The sequence below is a fragment of the Sebastes umbrosus genome, chromosome 10, assembly GCF_015220745.1.
Source record: "Sebastes umbrosus isolate fSebUmb1 chromosome 10, fSebUmb1.pri, whole genome shotgun sequence".
Taxonomy (NCBI): domain Eukaryota; kingdom Metazoa; phylum Chordata; class Actinopteri; order Perciformes; family Sebastidae; genus Sebastes; species Sebastes umbrosus.
Window position 1 is genome coordinate 32,589,525 of NC_051278.1, and position 12,682 is coordinate 32,602,206.

Here is a 12,682-nt window from a genome sequence, read left to right on the forward strand (position 1 = left end):
TTTAGTTGGACTTGAAATAAAAACAGTTTAACTCACTAAAAGGTAAAAGTTTCTGTCCCTTCCTTGCTCAGAGTTGCTCTGCGAAGTTTCCTAAATCACTCCTAAACTAGGATTCCTTGCTGAAAGCTAGGAGCTCTCTGAGCATATTCTCAGAAGGTTTGTGAATATGGTCACTGGAATGGCTTCAATCTGAACTCAAGGGTCTCAGAGCTTTGGCTAAAATGACTATCATCCATACTAAGATGGAGAGGTTTTTATCATCAATTAACTTGTTTGGTTAAAAAAAAAAAAAAGATTGTAAATACAACTGGAATCAATAATAGCTATGCAACCACATAAAAAGGATTTATCATCACGGGCAAAGGCAGTAATGTGCCACTGGTTTAGGAACAAAATGATAGTGAAAGTGACAATGATCTTAAAACAAAAGGCCTGTGATTGGTCAGTCAGTCTATCTGAACAGGGAGTGATTGATTTGAGCACACACTGAATGCAAACTATCAATAATCACACCAAGTTTAAGTAAGTGACTCTGGACCACAGTTATGAGGAACTTTACAGCCTTGTGACAAAGACAGCATTTAAATTAGAATAATACAATCATGTATTCAGGATAGTGTAGACCTGACACTGCTCATTGATATTTCAATATTATGCAGATTATAGCTGATGAATTGATCCACATATTGATTACTTGACTAACGCTTTCAGCTTCAGGCGAAGCATCAACAGAGTGAGAAGCCAGATTAATTCAGACCGCCACCTAAACAACAAGTGCCACAATGTCCAACAGTTAAAGTCAAAATACTGGGCCTACTTTGTTTACTATCAGCAGACAAATATACCAGCTTCTTTTTTAGACTGAATCTGTGAACAGAAATACATCTTCATCACCTTTAACATCGATACCAACAGAAACCAAACCTTTGACATGTTACCTGGCAGTTCATGGAAACTGAACCGGCTGATCTGGACCATTTTGGTTCCCCATCGGAATCAGAAAACAGAAGTTAATGAGAAAACTTCTTCAGTCATGAGAGGTGGACACTAGAGGTTGGTTCGTTCAGCTTCTTGTTTATAACTTTACAAACATTCAAAACTCAAAAATAAAAGTGAAAAATTTGCCATTTTAGCTTGAGTCATAAAAGCTTTATACAGCTGACATTAAAGTCCTCAATCTGCCCAAAAATGAACCACAGAGCGTAAAATCAAAACACAAGATCAGATGATGCAATCATCTCTCAATTCAACTGATTTCCAGGTGTTTAAAAACATGCACTAACACTAAAAAACTACATTACATGACTTATGTTATCCGTTGCTGTAGAGACTTGTTTATGTAAGTAATACTGGTAAACGTTTGCGTAAAACAGCCATACACTTTGGATGATGATGGAAAAGTATCGCTCAAATTCTTCAGTTCAAGGTTTCCCCAAAAACTAATATGGTCAAAACACTGTTACTGGTCTTCACATAACAAATATTTTCATCAATCGCTGCAATCACATTGTTTACTATTCATTCTAATGTGTTTTCAAAACTGCTGACCCTTTACTCTACAGCTCAACAAATGATAAATGTGACGTCGACCACAAGTATTCAATTCATGATGACATGAAACTGAGAAAAGGAGCGACTCTCCACAGTTTGAAACCAAAACCAGCAAACATGTGTGTCTTGTATACATGAAAAATAATAATAAATCAACTTAAAGGAATAATATGTAACAGCTGTGGGTTGCTGTTTGTAAACACATAGCATTCACAGTTGCCTTGCCATAACTTGTTTTGTTTCCGGTTCACTACCTCTAATTCTTTTACTCTGTTTACTGGTGGATTCCAGCCATGGAAGCCCGTAGCGCCAACTTCTGACCAAACTACCCTGTAGCCGACAAGCTGAGTTTATTCGCTCCAAACCAGCAGATGATGGAAACGCACCTAATTTCTTTTTTTGCAACGTTTCAAAAGTTTACTTAAAATTCGCATAACAATTGAATGGAAACACAGCTAGTGAGAACAAAGCAGTGAATGAGAGAACTAAAACGTCATTGCTGAAGCCCAAAAACGCCCCGAACACAGCAAAATAAGAGGAAAATTGAAAATACAGGCAGAGGGCTGCAGAATCTCTGCAGAAACAGACACCACCACACACTTCTAGTGGATCAGAAGAAGGGATTGAACGATTCAGGTAAAAAATCTGACCCCTTCGGTTCGCTAGTCACGGTTCGGGGCGTGTATGCATCGTTAGGTTCATTTGAAATAAGTTATGAGGCCGACGGTGTATTTTTTTTCATCTAGAGTTAAGCTCACATTTATTGTCACACGAGAAACCAGGGCCTATGGAAGGAGGCTGGGACACGGGCGGACATGGGTCTTGAAGTACGGGGTTTAACCAATGTGCAGTGTAACTGAAGCTGCGGTCGTGCGTTGCTATTGGCTCAATTTCGGCGAGTGCAGAGCAGACTTTACTGCGCATGCATTGTACCCCAAAGATATGACGCGTTGATGAAGCGTGACCCAGCCCCCTTCACAGATGAAGTGGTGAGTGCGGCTGTCAGTCAGTTTAGGAAATGGCGAGTAGACACGATAAAGTCCAGTTAGAGGATACCACCAGCATCGTTTGGTTCTGCTGTATGGGAGCATTACGGGTTTAGTGTAACCATGAAAATGATGGAAAAAAAGTGGTGGATAAAACGGCGACTGTGTGAGCACTGGGCAACACGTGTGATTGATGCTAGCGGCAAACACTTCGGGTAGGAAAGAGCAGCGGTGCCTTCTCCCTGCAGCATTTAAACAGCCTCTGCATGCAGACTCAAACAGGGCAAAAAACACAACTACAGCATCGGGGAGGTTTTCAGTCTACGATATGCAGCCTTATGCAGTCGTGGAGGATGCTGGATTTCAGCATATGATTAACGTAACGTTACTTGAGCCGCGCTATACACTTACGCAACAGTAATTCCAGCAGCACAATCCCTGTAATGTGTTTTATATTTATTAATTATTTTTAAAATCACGCAGTGGCGCAGAAATACCACCGTATTCCTCCAAATACTGCACTTTTGAGTGGAAAAACTAATCTTTCAGTTAAGAGCTGATAATCAGAGAATTGAGACATATATTAAACTGTTCTTTTTTTTTTTTTTAGTATAGTTCTGGTTGAGCTTATGCTTCAATATATGTTGATGGCCTTAGTCTATAATTATATCATATTTATATGAAAATAACAAAGCTGCATTTTTAGTTTGCACTAATGACTGTAGAAGAACTATTCTTTCAGTTAAGATTTGACAATGAAGAAGTGTTGATGTTCCTTATGTAAGCCATACTGTTGTTAAGGCAAACATTTGTTAACTTATTTTTGCAAAATAAATGAAAAGCATGTTGAAATCAGAACATGACCTCCTCGCTGTAACAGAAATGTACCGAACCGAACACCGTGACCCCAAAACCATGATATGAACCCAACCGTGAATTTTGCCAACCGTTCCACCCCTAATCAGAAGTGATGATTGAGAGGGATTATTTTTGTTTATCAGTCTATACATTGTTCTTTTGTTTTATTTTATAGAAAATGTCTGCATATTATACTTTTAAAAAGGCTTAAAGACTGTGTGGGAACATTTGCTGTTGTAAATAGCCCATTTACACATTGAAATGGTTAGAATTAATCAATTAGTTATTCAACAGAATATTAATCTAAAACAACTTTGATAATGTAATAGTTTACATCTTCTCTACATCATTCTCTAGTTCCAGCTGATCCAATGTGAGAATGTGCTGCTTTTCTCTGTTTTATATCTTTGCAAACTAAATATATTTGTGTTTTTGGACAAAACAAGACACATGAAGACATCAGCTGGGACTCTGAATAGTAGAGTTTATTTATTTATTACACTAATAAATAAATAAATAAATAAATAAATAAATAAATAAATAAATAATTGTATTATTTTATAAATAATAAAAGGTACTATTTATTATAGTAAATAAATAATGTATTTACTATCTATTTATAGTACTATTATACTTATAATCCTATAAACCATCAGAAAACAGCATGTGTAGCCGTTCAGATGCTGTTTTCTGATGGGTTATAGGATTTTTAGTATAATACATAGATTAAGTGGTAATGAAAAGATTGCAGCCCTAAATATATGTGAAAAGAAACTAGACTTCACAAACAGCATCAACACTGTTATTGGATACATTTGTGTGAATGGTAATTGTACTGATCATCAAGTGTAAACAAGAGCTTTTAAAATTAAACTATTCATATGAAAATATGTAAATATGCTCATACAATGTATGCCTATGAAGTGAAACGCAGCCAACGTAACAAAGCCCACGTGGCTGAGGATCTGGTTGTGTTTTCTCTTTACTTCTCTATTAAACTGCATTTAACGGTTTAATCTCTGAACAAAGGACATCAAAAAAGTCCTCAACAGACCCAGAACATATGAAGCCAACAGACCCAGAACATATGAAGCCAACAGACACAGAACATATGAAGTCAACAGACCGCTAACCCGAGAGAGACTGCTTTACACTGCGGTTACAGACTGAGAAGAAGAAGATCAAATGTGGCTTTCAATGGCTGTGATGCAGATCACTGCTGGAGAACAGACAACTTTATGTTATAAGTTAACCTACTTTCCACGCAAAGTTAGCAGACGATGCTAACAACATCAACATCTACCAATATCTCAGTGAAACAACTACTAATTTAACTAAAGTACACACCTGAATTATCAATAGATTATTGAAACCAGCCTTGTTGACCAAACATTCCTCTTTGACTACAGTCAAGTCTCACACCTACACAGAGAACTAACAGTTAGCTCAGCTAGCTCAACTGAAGTTAACTCAACTAAAGTCAACTCAAACTTCATCGTTAGCTTGCATCATAGAACTTTTTGACCTCATTGACCATAAAACTGATTGTAATTCAAATGTTTGGACTTAGTTGTGTAGGCTAAGTTGGTAGAACCGGAGCAGCAGAGTTAGTTAGCTGCTAACTGAGGAATGTGGCTAACAAGTCGAACCCCAGACCGACTTCCATGCTGCAAACATCACCGTGATCAACTATATTCATTACAGTGGATTATTACTGCTAACTGTGATTTTAAATTAACTAACTTCGTGCTGCAGAAGAATTAACGCAAACTTTTTTTCCCACGACAGCAGCCAAAAGGCTCCGTCTATATGCTGGCGTCAACATACTCACAAACAAATCTGTTGGCCGAACTCCTGACTGGTTCTGTTGACTTATTCCCACGGCCTTAATACATACTCATTTATATAGAATATTAACACACAGACTTTAACAATATCTACAAAAGTCAATTATAAAAGTTGGTCAGTTTTAAACATCGTAAACACGAAGCACTCCAACCCAGAGAGTGTGATCCCTCCAGCAGATAGACGGAGCCCAGAAGTCAGACTCAGACCCGCAGGCTGGAGTGAAGTTTGGTATTGTGTCTCAGGCTCACCTTTCTCCTTCTTTCTGTGACTCCTCCAGTGTGTGTGGGAATACTTTCAACACTATTTCATCGTAATAGTTGGACTCCAAATTCCCACCAGAAGAACACGACAGAAAAGCGTAATTTCCAGCGTTTCTTGTAGTAATATGTTCGTCGTCGTCCTCTCTTCTCCCTGCTACCAGACCCACCAGATCAGTCCATCTGCGGTTTACACTGTTTGATGATGGAGGAGAGCAAATACCAGCCTGACAAAGATCGTCTAGGACTAAAACGATGTATCACTCTGTGGTTCAAAACAAATGGCCGAACTTCCGGTCGGCAAGAGTGGTGTTGACCGATCACGCATGCGCTCGCACCTTTTAGGTATCTTTAAATGGGTGCGGAGTTTATAAATTGTGACATCTGCCCAAGTTAGTTTTGTACCATTTTAGTGTTCCTTACAGGGCTGAAGGTACCATTGAGGGGAATGAGATCATGTTTTCAGTAGCTTCTTTTTCTCTGGGAGTTTTTAATTTTTGTAAATTAAAGGGAGTTGCATTCCACTATAATAATATTAACTAGAAGTGCACTCGGAGAGCGCAGACCTCCGCCAAGGCAGGTTTCATGAACTCATCATCACACTGGGCATGTCTTAAAGCCTGTGGTGTTAATGCACAGGCTGAGCGGAGTTATTAAAAAAAATTCCCAAAGCAGGATCATGATCTAGATCGCCACCAAAATTGAATGGATTGTTCATTGTGCCACACCCCACCCCTCTAAAAAAATTAATTCGACTTTTGGAGTAATCCTCCAAATGGACAAACAAACAAACAAACCAACACCGGTGAAGACATTACCTCCTTCCTAGGCCTTTGGCCTTGGTGGAGGTAATAAAACAGGATTTCATTCATTTTTAGACAAAATGCTTATAAATCTGAGTAAACCTAGGCTAAATAAAATATGAAGTATTTCCTGACCAGAATTTTATTCCTGGCACCTTCATGGTGGAAAATAAACTATAGGCTACAGAAAATATATAAGTAGACAGTTGAAAAAAAATAATTAAGCTTTATTTTTGGTGTCTGGTCAAACTTTCATGGGATGGCTTTGACAAATAATGATATGTAATCTGTATCTGAGGGTTGACAACTGAGCAGACTCTATCTGCTGATGATGACTCTGAGATGTTGTTAAAAGCTCTGTAAAAACCTAGTAAGTGGCTCCTGATTTAAGATTAATTTGACAAAATATTTCCTGATGAGGCTTTTTAAGAGATGTAATTCTAAAGAAAACGAAATGTGTTCTGAACTTAGCTTTCAGCCACATGTCATGGCCTTCATCAGCAGGTGAAACTATCTAGAGCTGAGCATGGGATGTGGCTGAAAGCTCAGGAAAATGTTCAGAAAGTTTTTTTTCAAACTGCTATTTAAAAGGTCAACTATAAACCTTCAAGCAAAAATATATCAATCAATTAATTTGTTTTACGATATCATTTCTAAATCTTATTGATAAATGATTTATTAATGTTTACTATCTGACAGCTTTAACATTACAAACCACCATTAAAACATTATAATTAAACCCAGTATTTCAGTTAAGCTTCTTTGAGTTCATAATTAAATATTAATAATTGTGTTATTCCTCTGTACAACCATATTTTTCTTTAACAGTAGATGAACAACACGGTTATACTGAAAATAAGTGTGTCTTTTGTATGAATTAGAATTTTTCAAATATATGTTTAATTTTAAAACATATCCTACTAGAGCCAGTGATGAATGCAATTAATAGAAATTTTAATGTAATTCTGAGAGTTTTGGGATTTGTTTTTGGTGTCCCGACACAGTGGCAGAGTGAGAGCTCTGCTGTTTTTCCTCCTCTGTGTTTGCAATCACTGCTGCTCTGTTCAGTCCTGCACGGAGACCAGGGGGCTTTTATTTTGAAGTCAAATGTAAAAGCGACACAGGCGCCCTCTAGTGTTGATTAACAGAACATCAAACCCCTTAACTTTACTACTACTACTACTACTACTACTACTACCACTACTACTACTACTACTACTACTACTACTACTACTACTTGTAATAGTAATAATAACAATAATAACAATAATAATAACAACAATAAAAGACTAATAGAAATGATAATAGCCTAATCAGTTTAGTTATAAGTAAACATGATTAATAGGTGTGACAGTAAGCTGGTGTTGAAACTCAAAAAAAATTATAATGGTATTGAGATAAAAATGTTATGGTATGTTATAATTAGTTTGGGTTGATTGGATTATGTGCATGTGTTTTAGCATGTCCTGACTGTGTGTATATACTGTACAGTTACTACTTTTCCTTATTCAAGATATATTCCTTTTTTCTTGTGATGACTTTTCTCTCATATTCTGACTTTTCCTCAAAATATTTCATGTTTATTCTCAAAGTCTATAAAGAGAAACTTAACTTTTTCTTTAATTTGAAAATAAAAGCAGGATTAGAAAGTTTGTTCTATCGAAGCACTCCCACACATAAATAACCTACTTGAAGTACTTGTACAGTATTTGGTAGACTATAATTATAGAGAAATAATGAAATAATGTATACATTATTTGTAATTTTTCTTGAAAAATATTGTCTCAAAATAAACTCAACATTGAGTTTCAAAATGTAAATCGTGATCTTGAAGGTCATTTTGGGACTTAAGGACGAAAACTTGTCGGTGTACCTTTTATACGCTCCAGAGCAGTTTCAGACGTGCAGTGAGAGTTGCTGTGGTGACCTATAACAGTTAAATTAGAAAAGCTTTGGTTAACTGTCTGGGTCTTTAATATCTAAAGCTCTCCTGTCTGAGGCACTGCTGGGATTTGAACCCAGGATCTCCTGTTTACAAGACAGGTGCCTTAACCAACTAAGCCACAGCGCCTCCATGAAAGTGTGCTTCTCTAATATTAACATTAACTCTAGCAGAGTGAAATAACAATCAGAAGAGTTCTTACAGATCACATAATTTTTTTTTGTTCAATTTGGGTTTTTCTGTTTTGTTCTGTATAAAAAGCAGAATTCATCATTTTGTTTAAATCAACTCAAACATGACGCTGAGGTTAGAAACATATCTCAAATAAAAGGGGTCACACAAAGCACCTTGGTAGAGGAATTAACATATGAGATGTTACTCATGTTGAGGACAGTAACAATCAGGCACTGCTGGGAGTTGAACCCAGGATCTCCTGTTTACTAGACAGGCGCTTTAACCAACTAAGCCACAGCACCTCTGATGTATGACTTCTTCTATGACATTAAAGTTCCAATAAATAAAAAACATGGCTTTACAAATGATTTATGAGCAAGGAAATGGATTCAACAAGTTTGTTACACCTCAGATCCACACAATGAGGCCCAATTCCATCCGGCCCCTCCACCCTCCCACTCCGTGGTGGAGTGAACTCTGTTTGTAGTCCCACTCACAGCTCAATGAAGCTCCTTCTTTAAGGTGGAGGGTAGAAATACAGCGGCCACTTTGGGACGAACTTCACTCTCTTCAGCAAGGAAAGAAATATCAGAATCAGAAATACTTTATTGATCCCCGGGGGGTGGGGGGGAATTGAGGTCTGTTTTGCTCCCGTCCTAGAATATAAATAAATAAAAATAGAGAAATATAGATAAAAGAGAAAATATAAATAAGAAACATATATAACAGCAGTGCAAATAATAATGCTGAAAAATAGGATCTATGCTAAAGATATAACTGGACGCATTTATAAAAATTCAAGAATAGTGTAAATAAGAATATTAGTTTAAATGTTCTGTATAAATAAATGCAGTGTTAATACCAGAGTAAACCAGATTATTTCACAGCTGAATGAATGCACTTAATTATTGTACTGTTAAGTCAGTATTGCACAGTTGAAGATATAATAAATGATGGGGTTATAACTCCTAATAGGGGTAAAAAAGATAAATATATGTTGTATGTATATATATTCTAGACTAGACAAGGGTATATTTGATCCTAAATACAATCTATTTACTTTATGTTGTTGACGTCTGTATGACAAGAAAGTAGAACAAATGAAATGTCAGTTTGAGCAGCTTATAGTAAATGTTTGTACTGGAAGTCTCAAGGAACTGACATCGGATCGTGTTCCATGATGAACACTAAACGGTGTTGCACGTCGTCAGTAAGGGCGGCTGGTTGAGTCGGCATCGATGCAGCTCGCTGTTGGAGGGTTTATAACCCACTTCCACTCCCCAGTGATTGATTTGGAATGGCACTTAATATGGCGGACCCTCCACGTGAACGTGCAAACGGAGTGGAAGTGGGCAGGGAGAGGGTGGAGGGGTGGGTTTGGAATTGGGCATACGTCAGCATCACATGCACCTGAAACCACCCCCAACAGTGATGTCACAGGGTCCTGGAGTACACTTGTACATCACTGCAGCATGGTGAGAATTTAAAGGAGTTTTCTTGTAAACAAACAAAAGCTATGTGTACATTCAGTGTTTCTCACCAAAATTCAGGCCTAATTCCAAACCCCCAGCCACCCTTACTGATGACGTGCAACGCCGTTTTGTGTTTGTCATGGAAAACGATCCGATGTCAGTTCCGTACGACTACCAGTACAAATATTTGTAACACTTGTAAACTGCTCAAACTGATAGATATCTAATTTATTCTACTCTATTGTCATACAGACGTCAACAACATAAAGTAAATAGATTGTATTTAGGGTCAAATATACCCTTGTCTAGTCTAGAAAACGGTAGACATGTTCATTAGATTGTATATATATATATCTATATATATAGATATATATAGATGTATATCATTTTTTACCCCTATCAGGAGCTATAGCCCCATAATTTATTATATCTTCAACTGTGCAATACTGACTTAACATATATCTTATTTTTCAGCAGTATTATTTGCACTCGTTTTTTCTTATTTATATTTTCTTATGATTTCTCTATTTTTATATATTTATATTTATATTCTAGAACGGGAGCATAAAACCCCCCCCCGGGGATCAATAAAGTATTTCTGATTCTGATATTTATTTCCTTGCTGAAGAGAGTGAATTTCGTCCCAAAGTGGCCGCTGTATTTCTACCCTCCACCTTAAAGAAGGAGCTTCATTGAGCTGTGAGTGGGACTACAAACGGAGTTCACTTCACCACGGAGTGGGAGGGTGGAGGGGCCGGATGGAATTGGGCCAGAGTCAGAGGTGAAACAAGCTTGAACATGGTAGTTCATATGCTGAAGAAATGCATTTAGTCTAAAGAGAGAGACCATCTCTGTAATAATCAGGCACTGCTGGGTTTTAAACCCAGGATCTCCTCTTTACAAGACAGGTGCTTAGGGATGCACCAATACCACTTGCTTTCAGACCGAGTACGAGTACAAGTACTTACATTTGGGTACTCGCCGATACCGAGTACCGATACGAGTACCGATACGAGTACTTCTCTGTGCCAAAAGACCCTTGCTAACAGCCAGTTGGAGGGTGTGAGCGACACACGGCAGGCTGGGGAGTCCCGCATCACTCACAGCCTTTATCATGTTTTTGGCATTGTCAGCACAACGTGAACAGAACTTTCTGGAATGCCCTACGTCTGTAGCATATCATCAAGTGCACGTGCTATGGCTCAGCAAGTGTGTGAAATTGCTTTGCTTGTAGAAGAACTCTCTGCAGAGTAAAATTCTCATCGATCCACTGCGCAGTTAAACTGATGAGAGACATTGGGCTGAGACTGCTAGTCCAAATATCAGTGGTGAAACTGAAGGCCGAAATGTCCTACAACAGGCAGGTGATGTCCTTTTTCACAAAGTCATGCAGCTTTGGTAATGCGGTTTCTGTGATGTGGCGACGGCTGGGAATCTCAGACTTCGTCTCCAGTACACTGACAAAAATGGCAAAATCACGTATTATCAACAACTGACAGCGGCTGGTCATCAAGAGCAATGTATGCTGGGTAAGAGCTTCTGTTATTTTCACCGCCCGTGGGTTGTCTCCGGACATTTTTGCTCACTTCTCCAGCGTTTGCTGCAAAGTTGGTTGTTGCTGTTTCCCGCTGCTAGCATTAGCAAACTCTTTGAACGCTGCGTCGTGTTGGTTTTTAAGATGTCTTATCAAATTGCTTGTATTAAATAAGCTTTTCACTCCTCCTCTTGATAATCTAGCAGAGCATAGTTTGCAGACTGCTCTGCTTTTTTCTTCATTGTTTCCGTAAAATAACTCCAAACTGCTGACATGGCTGCTCCCCCACCTAACGTTACCTGCTCAACTGACAAGGGGTTAACGTCACGCTGCCGTAAAGTGATATTGGTGCCGTTGTATTGGAGCCGTTTTGCGAGTATGAGTACGAGTACGAGTACGAGTACATGAGCACTCGATACTGATATCGATATCGGTGAATCCCTAGCTTTAACCAACTATGCCACAGCCTCCGTGAATGACTTTTTCTCTAATATTAATGCTCCAATCATATCAAGGACTTTTCTGAAGTGGTGAAGATGTTTCTAACCGAAAGTTAGCCATCATTACACACTGTTAGCCCTGTAGCGAGCGCGCATGACGTCACATCCTTTGGATTTTCCCGGAAAAAACGGCCTGGGTTCTTCAGTCTACAGGCTGATAGAGGGAACCCAGAAAGGATGGACATTTTTTAGGTTAGGTTACAACCTGTACACAAATTGGCAATAAAAAACTATTAAAACACGTTTATACATGTAAAAACGTACATACATTCCCTTTAACTCAAAGATCCTGCAGGAGAAAGTAGTATCTTAAATAGACAAAAACAACCTTACAGACAATTTGTCCTGTGTTTGAAGTGCTCAATTTATTCAACTTGCAACACATATATTCATCAAATATTTAAAACCTGTTAAACAAATGTAGTAAAGCAGCTGATCCTCCAACAACCAGGAGAGTCTTAATGTTACTTCAGCTGCTTTTCGTCCGTCATCATGTGACATTAATAACATTTCACTTTACAGCTCATTGACACCAAAACCAGTTCAAACAATCTTAATAATGTTAAACAGTGATGCAGTGACAACAACACTCACTAATACTGCCTCGTTACACATGCTGTGACAAGCTGTGACAAGTGTTCTGCATGCACACATTCACCCTCTGAAAAACACACAAACTGTATAAAATATTCAATGTAAAAACTGTACACCAGCACCCAAACTCATCACAACTGGCCGAGTGTGTGTGTGCCAGTCA

The 12,682-nt window shown here is 38.1% G+C and overlaps 1 protein-coding gene and 2 non-coding genes across 5 annotated transcripts in view; all 3 read right to left on the reverse strand.

The window, feature by feature from the left end:
• Positions 1-5,763, reverse strand: part of LOC119495137 (bone morphogenetic protein receptor type-1A-like) — an 85,944-nt gene extending 80,181 nt beyond the window's left edge. For 2 of the 3 annotated variants that reach the window (XR_005208363.1, XM_037781367.1), the window contains exon 1: positions 5,492-5,762. The gene's annotated coding sequence lies outside the window, so the exon portion shown is untranslated. Of the gene's footprint in view, positions 1-5,491 lie in introns of all 3 variants that reach the window. The other variant, XR_005208364.1, reaches the window with a different exon arrangement.
• A 2,537-nt stretch (positions 5,764-8,300) lies between these two features.
• Positions 8,301-8,374, reverse strand: trnat-ugu. Its single transcript has one exon. It is a non-coding gene; the product is annotated as a tRNA-Thr (tRNA).
• A 273-nt stretch (positions 8,375-8,647) lies between these two features.
• On the reverse strand, positions 8,648-8,721 carry trnat-agu. The gene has a single exon. It is a non-coding gene; the product is annotated as a tRNA-Thr (tRNA).
• Positions 8,722-12,682: the final 3,961 nt, after the last annotated feature.